The sequence below is a fragment of the Belonocnema kinseyi genome, chromosome 2 (assembly GCF_010883055.1).
Source record: "Belonocnema kinseyi isolate 2016_QV_RU_SX_M_011 chromosome 2, B_treatae_v1, whole genome shotgun sequence".
NCBI lineage: Eukaryota > Metazoa > Arthropoda > Insecta > Hymenoptera > Cynipidae > Belonocnema > Belonocnema kinseyi.
Window position 1 is genome coordinate 171,825,147 of NC_046658.1, and position 8,422 is coordinate 171,833,568.

Consider the following 8,422-nt stretch of genomic DNA (forward strand, 5'->3'; position numbering starts at 1 on the left):
CTATCTAAGGATGGTACTATAGAACGCCACCTCAAGGTAGGCCTAGTGGCGCCATCTCTTGGTCAGGCCGGAAACTTATCAATCCACCCTCGTATATTTCATGCTAACTTCTGAGCAATAGTGATAAAATTTTTATATTTGATAACGTTTTAAATATATTGAAAGACATACAAAACTCAAATAAGAACTTTCAAAAAATATAGAATGAAAATAACTCTTGAACAGTCAACGCAAATTAATGTAAATAATATATAAATATCTGGTTTAAATTTATTTTTTAATTTGTCTGCAAGATAAAAAGAAAAAAGAAAATGATCCAAGATCTTTATTATATTGAATTATTAGTATTAGTCGCTATTTCTAATTTTTATTGCGCTATATTTCTCAATAATTTTTTTTTAATGGTGCCAACCACGATGTATTTTAAAAATTAAAAAAAAAAAACGTATTCTTCATTATAAAAATCCATGATCATTAATGATTTTAAAACTTACAAAATGATATTAAATTTATCACACGTTATTACAAGTAATATTAGTATTAATGATGTCATTTTACATTGTGAAACTCAGATCATTTTGAGACTTAAAGTAGAATTGAGTGTAAAATTTCGTACAATCTGACAAGGACGTAGTCTTTTTGTATATGTGCATCAGGTTTTTAAAATGATTAAGTTCTCTGGACGTTACTGTTCGCTAAAGTGATTTCGGGATTCAGAAATATATTTTACTCAAATTAAAGAAACCATTTCATTAAAATATTTTTTTTTATCTAACCGAATATATTTTCAAGAAGGATAAAATAATGTTGAATAGAAAAATTCTATTCAAACAAAAATTTCAGCAAACAGAAATTCTAAAGAATTATTTCAGATATTAGGAATTTTTAAGAAATAATCTAAAATCCCGTGGAAGCATGAGGAATCATTATTATATAATAAAAACGTAAGGAATTCTCTGATATCATTTGCCATAATCAAAAGTTTCGAGTTAAAATTTTAGCCTTTTTTTAATGATTTATGAAAGTATTAAATTCGTCCCTACAACTCTTTGAATTTCCAAAACCTCTAAGCTTCAACATCCAATGTTACATGAAAGATGATATCAGTTTAAAAGAAGTCCGTATCAGCTAAATTATTTTCACTTAAAATGACTCTTATCAAATGTAAATATCTCAGAAGGACAAACTTGACGCCTTAAATATAAAAGATAATAACTGCGGAATTACAATTGTACAAGCCAATGAATCAGTAAAATATTCATCAGTTAGATTGTCACATTATGTTGTTTCATTGAAAACATGGAGATTATCTGTACTCTGCTCTTATGTTTGGCCGTTATTCTGAATTCTATTGGTGAATATGATAATATAATACATTTATTATTCAGAAACATATTATTTTAATATTAACGCAGATAAAGATTTTGGTCACTTAAAGAGTACGAGAAAAAAACTTTGCGTACCATCTGACGACCACCCGCAATTTTTTAATGGGATATGTTCTCTGATTACAATAGAAGTCCTTTCCAACAAAAATGTGAATCCGCCACTGCCCTTGTAGAAATTTTGGCGGGGCGCTGATCGGGCCCCGATCGGGAAAAATGTGAGTCCGATAGGGTAATCAATCTAGCGTCAGACCGTAAATGAAACGCCCTAACCAACAGGGGCCAGATCTGGGCATACAAACTGGGGGCCCGATCTGGCCCAGATATGGTTTCTTTAATTTTTTATTTCTATAATTGGTTATTATTCAAAAGTTTTTATATTAATACTTTTTTAACTTTGTATTTTACAAAACTTTAATTTTTCAATATTCTACATTATATTATCTGTTTGTATTGCTTGAATTTATCGATAAGAGTTTGCATTTCGAAGAAAACTATTATGCTTTGACAAACAAGGTTCACATTTCGAGCTATTACAAACACACACACACACACATATATATAAATAAATTTTAACAATCAATATTTTTGAATCTTCTTAATATTCTTTTGGGATGATTTTTCTTTCACTAATGCACACGGAGTACGTGGAGTGGGATTTGAAAAATAAGGTTATATTCGAAAAATGTAAAAAACATTTAATCTATAATGTTAATAACCCGGAAATTCATACATTTGGTATAAGGGAATCTCTATTTTTATAATATCAGCAACAAAATATAAAATTATATAAAGCTGGATAATATTTTTTGTTTACATCAATAGTAAATGCGTTCAAAATAACGACGCTTCTTCGAATGCATTGCTTAAAATCTTTAAAAGCTAAAAATTAATTGTGATGTTGATTCTAGCGTATTAAAGCTTACCTTTGCCTTCATTACGGATATAAGAAATCTCAGCAATAATTATGTGATTCCAAAATCTCAATCTACTTTTTGCTTTTGGCACTTTGAGTTCGATAAAAGAAAAAAAATATCACGACGATAATCAAAGATATATCAAATCCTTTCAAATCTCATACAAAATTACTTTCACCAACTGGAAATTCCTTAGAACCTTTTAAAATACTCCTAAATATTTCGAAACTTCAAAATCTTTTAAACACCTTAACCTATTTTGAAGATTTCTAAAGTACTTTGGAATTTTTTAAATAACCCTTCTTACATTTTTTAATTCTTTGAAATTCCATAAAATTATAAAAAGAAGTTGTAATTTCGTGACATCTTTTAAAACATCCTAAAATATTTAACGTATTTTTAAATATCTTGAATTTTTTTAAAGCTTTTCAAAGTACTTTGAAATTTAAAAACTACCTTGAACTATTTCAAATCCTCAAAAATCGTAAACTAAATCATTGAAATCAATTCAAATTGCTTGAAATCTTTTAAAATTCTCTCAAATCTTTTAAATCCTTCGAAATCTTTTGAAATACCTAGAACTTTTTTTAAGATTTCTAAAGCCAGTTGGAATTTTTCAAAATAACCTTCCTAAAATTAAAAAAAAATTTTAGATCCTTTAAATTATGAAAATAAATTAAAAATTTCTTGAGATCTTTAAAAACATCCTCAAATATTTAAAATCCTTAAAAATGTTTTGAAATCTCTTGAAATTTTTCAAAGCTTTTGAAAATATCTTAAAACTTTGAAAATTCCCTAAAATATTTCAAATCCTTTAAAATCTCATAGTAAACTGTGATTAATTGAAAATTCTTCGGAATCTTTTTAAATTCTCTCCAATTTTTCAAATCCTTCGAAATCTTTTGAAATAACTAGAATTTTTTTATTTTTTCTAAAGTACTTGGGGGTTTTTTAAAATAACCATTCTAAAATTTTCCAAAGTTTTATAAATTTCGATCTAAAAGTTAGAAAATATTAAGGAATTTCATAAGATTCTAAATATTTGAGGATGTTTTAAAAGATGTCGTGGTATTTTTAGTTTATTTTTATAATTTAAAGGAATTTAAAAGAATTAAAAAAATTCTAGATGGTTATTTTAAAAAATTTCAAAGTACTTTAGAAATCTTAAAAAAAAGAAGTTCTAGGTATTTTAAAACATTTTCAGTGATTTGAAAAAATTGAGATAATTTCAAAAGAATCAAAGGAATTTTAAATTTATGACAGAAATTTAATATAAGATTTTAAAGAATTTAAAATATTTCAGGGTATTAAAAGGGTTTTAAAAGATGCCAAGGAATTTTCAATTTGATTACAGTAATTTAATATAATATTTTAAAGGATTTAATGTATTTCAGGATATTTTAACAGTTTTCAAAGAGTTTCCAATGGATTTTAATGATAGAAAAAGAATCTTTTTTGGCGAAAATTTAACTGCGGTCAAACATTAATTTGTTGTATAGAAAATTAGTCTCGGTGGAAAATAAATTTCTTTTTCCAAGGTTCATGTATTTTATTTAAAATGCCTTTTTTAGTATAAAATTCAGCATTTTGGATGAAAATCGAACTTTTTGTTTGAAAATTTAACGATTTTGTTGAAAAAAATTCAAACACATTTTTTTAAATTGATGTATTTCATTTAAATAGAAAACTAATTGTTTTAGTTGAACTATTTCTATTAAAAGATAGTCAACTAGTCAGTAATATTAATATAATATTTTATAATTATGGTATTAACATTAATAGAATATATAATAATATTAATATCTATAGTATATGCATCTGAAAAACATAACCTTAAAATCGACGCATGCATTAAATTAAGAATCACCGCGAAACATCCACATCGAACATTTCATCAATTTCTTTCAATTGCGGATCGATAGATAAATAGAAGACCAAAGAAGATTTCCGAAGCTTTCAGGTCGGCAATCATGATGTAGCAGGAAACCTGAGAAAACCCAAGTTCGAGTCGTGCATTTTCGGCTTGCACACGAGCTTACAGTGGTCACTATTCATTTCTCTGTAAAAAACACTGTTCTCCGCGCATCGCACTTGCGCACATACGAATATACTGTCATGCGCATAGAGTATGTGAGCGAGTGCTGCCCGCATTAAATAAAATTCTTCTCCGCTGTAACATACTTTTTGCTATTTCATACTAAGTAGGAAAATTTTTGATCAGTCTTACAGCTTTTGCGTTCGTTTTTGATTTTATATAATTATCTGCAAAGATAGACTAAGTTTACATTCACATCAATATCATAAATTAAGTTCCTTATGAATTTAAAGACTTCCCGAAAGTATGTTCAATTCAATTTTAATGTTTAGTTTTCACTGCTAAACAATACAGTAAAACCATGACAACTTATTTTGAAAATATTATTTAAAATTAATAAAATCAGGAATTTTTTTTTAAATTAGCCTTAATTGTAAAGCTGAGAATATTCGCCTTGAAAATAGATATTTTTCGTCGATGAGTATGACCCAAGTTTTCAAATGAATATTTCCTCATCAGGCCCTTGAAAAATTCTCCACCAAATGTCTCATTACTTTGTAATTTTGAAAAATTAGCTTTTATTTGGTTACTATTTTTAATATGAAATCTCTAAACAGTATTGTCGATTTCGATTGTCATAGTACTTGATTTTAATTGCTGTATACGTGTGACACGAAGCGTTAGTGGATTAGACAGCAGTGGAAACTTGTCACGATTGCTCGTTCCTTCATAGCTACACGCGTGCGACACGAGGCATCCGTGAGTTAGACAGGAATGGAACGTTACACGTGTTTTTCGAAGTTAACGACACCAACGGAGCTGCCTTGATCTGCGCTTGCTTGGATTTAAGTGACGATTATTGGCTTCGGTGCGCGTCTGTACTTGATTTTTAAATACATACGCGAACCAGAGCCAATGAGCGCCGCAGAGTTCAAGCATGCGCAGGTATTTTTGGATCAATGTTGCGAAGAATAATCGAATCAAAATTCGAAGTCGATAATATGAATCAACGCTTCTCCTTTACCACAACCATGCCACCCATACCGCCATAGTACAGACTGGGCAAGCTGAAAAAGAGTGAAGACTGTCAAAAAAGTTAGCGTTCAAGCTTGTTCAGGTCTTTAACGTTGTGTTTTTGTTGTTGAAGATACAGAGTGAGTATTTTTCAAATTTTCGGGAGGCATGAAAACCCGATACATCTACATATGAAGCTGTTTTTGTGGCAAAGGTGAAGTGCAAGGAGTGAAATGGTACTTTTTTGCTTCGGGGTGAGGTTAGTATAACATTAGTATATTTTTAATTACAAGTTAATGTTTGAAGTATTATTTGTTATTAATAGAAACTTTAACGTTAAAATTATACTCCTTTGACGAATGGAATTTGTTATAATATTTTTTATCAAAGCCCATTGCTGGTGTAAAATTCGATAACAACTTTGTGAGATTTTGAGGTTAGGAATTAATTTTAGAATACAAGAGCGAACTGCTGGTCGCAGAATTAGGTCATTTTTTCTCTGTAATGTAAATCATTTGTATATCTACAAAAATTTATGAAATATTATTTTTTGCCATGAAAAGTTACGAAAATGTACTACAAAAACTTGACGAAAGTTAAGCCTTTGTTCATTTTCCTTAATACGAACCAAATACTCCGTGTTTAAAATACATTAAAAATTAGTGAAATTTTTCATACAAATTTCACAAAAATTTCCTTTAAACTTGCAAATTTTTTGCGAAAAAACAGAATCTATTTTAATCAGGATTAAAATAAGAATAGCATTTTATGTTTTCAATTTAAAAAAATCTTTTATTTTAAAAGAATAGAATTTTCCACTAGATTGATTTTCAATTGAAGAACAATAATATAAGAAGTATTTAAAATAAGATAGACTTCACTTAAAATCAGGCGGGTTCTATACTTTCTTTAGCAAAATCTCCCAGCGATACAAATTTATTTTATAGTAAATTATGCAAGATGTTTTGTCCGGTCCAAGACCCACAAAATCGAATTTGGACATGTATGTTAAGAATAATAAAAAACAGATTAATTTTTTATCCATAAATTTAATTCTCTACAAAAAACGATTAGTTTTCAAATAACAATGATATCATTAAAATTTTACTTGGACATTAATTTTTAACAAACAAAAAAAATAAAGAATATAGTTGAATCCTCAAAAAACTAGATAAGATTTTAACAGAGAAATTTAATTGTTGACCAAAAAAACAAATTTGCAACTGAAAAAATTAATTTTCAATTATAAATATAATTTTTCGTCCTAAAATTGTACAGTTAAATTTTTAATAAAATTATTGAATCCTCAATCAGAAAGATCATATTTCAAACAAATAGTGGAGTTTTCAAAAAAAATATGAATTTTGAATTAAAAATATAAATTTGAAACCGCGAAAATTATTTTCCCACCTAAAAAAGACGGTTAAAAATAATTAAATTTTTCACAAAAAAAGATCAATTTTTTTTAATGTCATTTTTCTATCAAAAATAGTATAATCGAATTGTCTCTTAAATAAATTAATTTTTTACAAAAAAAGGATATTTTACAAAATAATAGAATCCTTGAAAAAAGATGAAATTTCAATTAGGCAGTTTATTTTTCTAACAAAAATGACGAATTTTCAACAAAATTCTGAATTTCCAAATACTGTATCAAAACAGATGAATTTGTCGAAATTTCTTTGAAAAAATTGGTTTTTGGTAAACTGAAAAGGAATTTTTTTAATGACTGAATCCTTAATGAAAAATATTTATTTTCAACCAAGAATATTACCTTTCTACCAAAATTTACCAATTTTCTACAAAATCTAGAAAGTTTCAAAAATTCGGTATCAAAAATCACTCATCACGTAATGGTTGAGCCATAGCCTCAAAAAATGACGAAAAATTATGCACTGAGGCAAATAAATTTCAAATTAATGCCAGTGATGCAAATTTTCACTTCAAAAACATGTCGACAAATGTGAAAAATCAACCCTTGTGTGATATTAACTTATTTAACATAACTTTACCCAACAGAACCTGACCTCACCGAACCTGAATTAACAGAAATTTATTGAACTACACGTAAAGCTCTGGAAGCATATTTTCCCAGTAGCAAATGTGTGCTACATCGAATGGGTCAACTCGAGCCCAACCTAGAAATAAATCTAACCTAGCCTAACCTAACCTAATCTCACGAAACACAATTAAACTGATCTTTTTGTCCCGTTGTGTTTGCGGTACTGTTTGAATCAGCTTGGGCTTAACCCGCAAAGAGGTCAAACCTATCCTAACCTTAAAAAACCTGACCTACCCTAACCTAACTTAACGTCACGTAACACAATTAAACTCATTGTGTTGTCCCGTTGTATTTGCGGTACCGTTTCATTCAGCTTCGGCTTGACCTACATAGAGGTTTAACCTATCCTAACCTAACAAAACCTGACCTAACCAAACCTAGCCAACTGAAATTCAACCACACGTGTAGCTATGTAAGCGTACGGTTCTCACTCTGAAATGTGTGCTATATTTAATAGGTTAACTCGATCTTAACCTACAAATGAATCTAACTTAACGGAACCTAACGAAATTTTGCTCAATGCAACACAACTTAACTTAAGTGTTCCCGTTGTATCACAATAAAATTGATTCCATTGTACTACAGGTGGTTAAAAATTTAGACGCACATTACTTATTTGAAGAAACTTAGAACTACAAGTAGAATTGACCCGATTTCAATTAACCTGACAATGTTTGTATCAATTAAAATGTAGAACTATAACTTAAAAATGCAAATAAATAAGAGTTTTATTCAAAATTTTTGTCTCTCTGCTTTTCTTAAACTTAAGGGATATATTTATACTATCTTTCGTGTTTACATTTCATCTTTCTTTTTATCTTAATCAAATTGATTTATAGACCAACTTCAGTCTATTTTCTGCCTGCTATAACGTGTCCTTTTTTCTTCGAAGGAACGATGCAAAGGGTTCCACGTGCATCCCAAAAAACTGTAGCCATAACCTTACCAGCTGACTTTACGGTCTTTGCCTTCTTTGGAGCTGGTTCGCCTGTGGAAATCCACTGTTTGA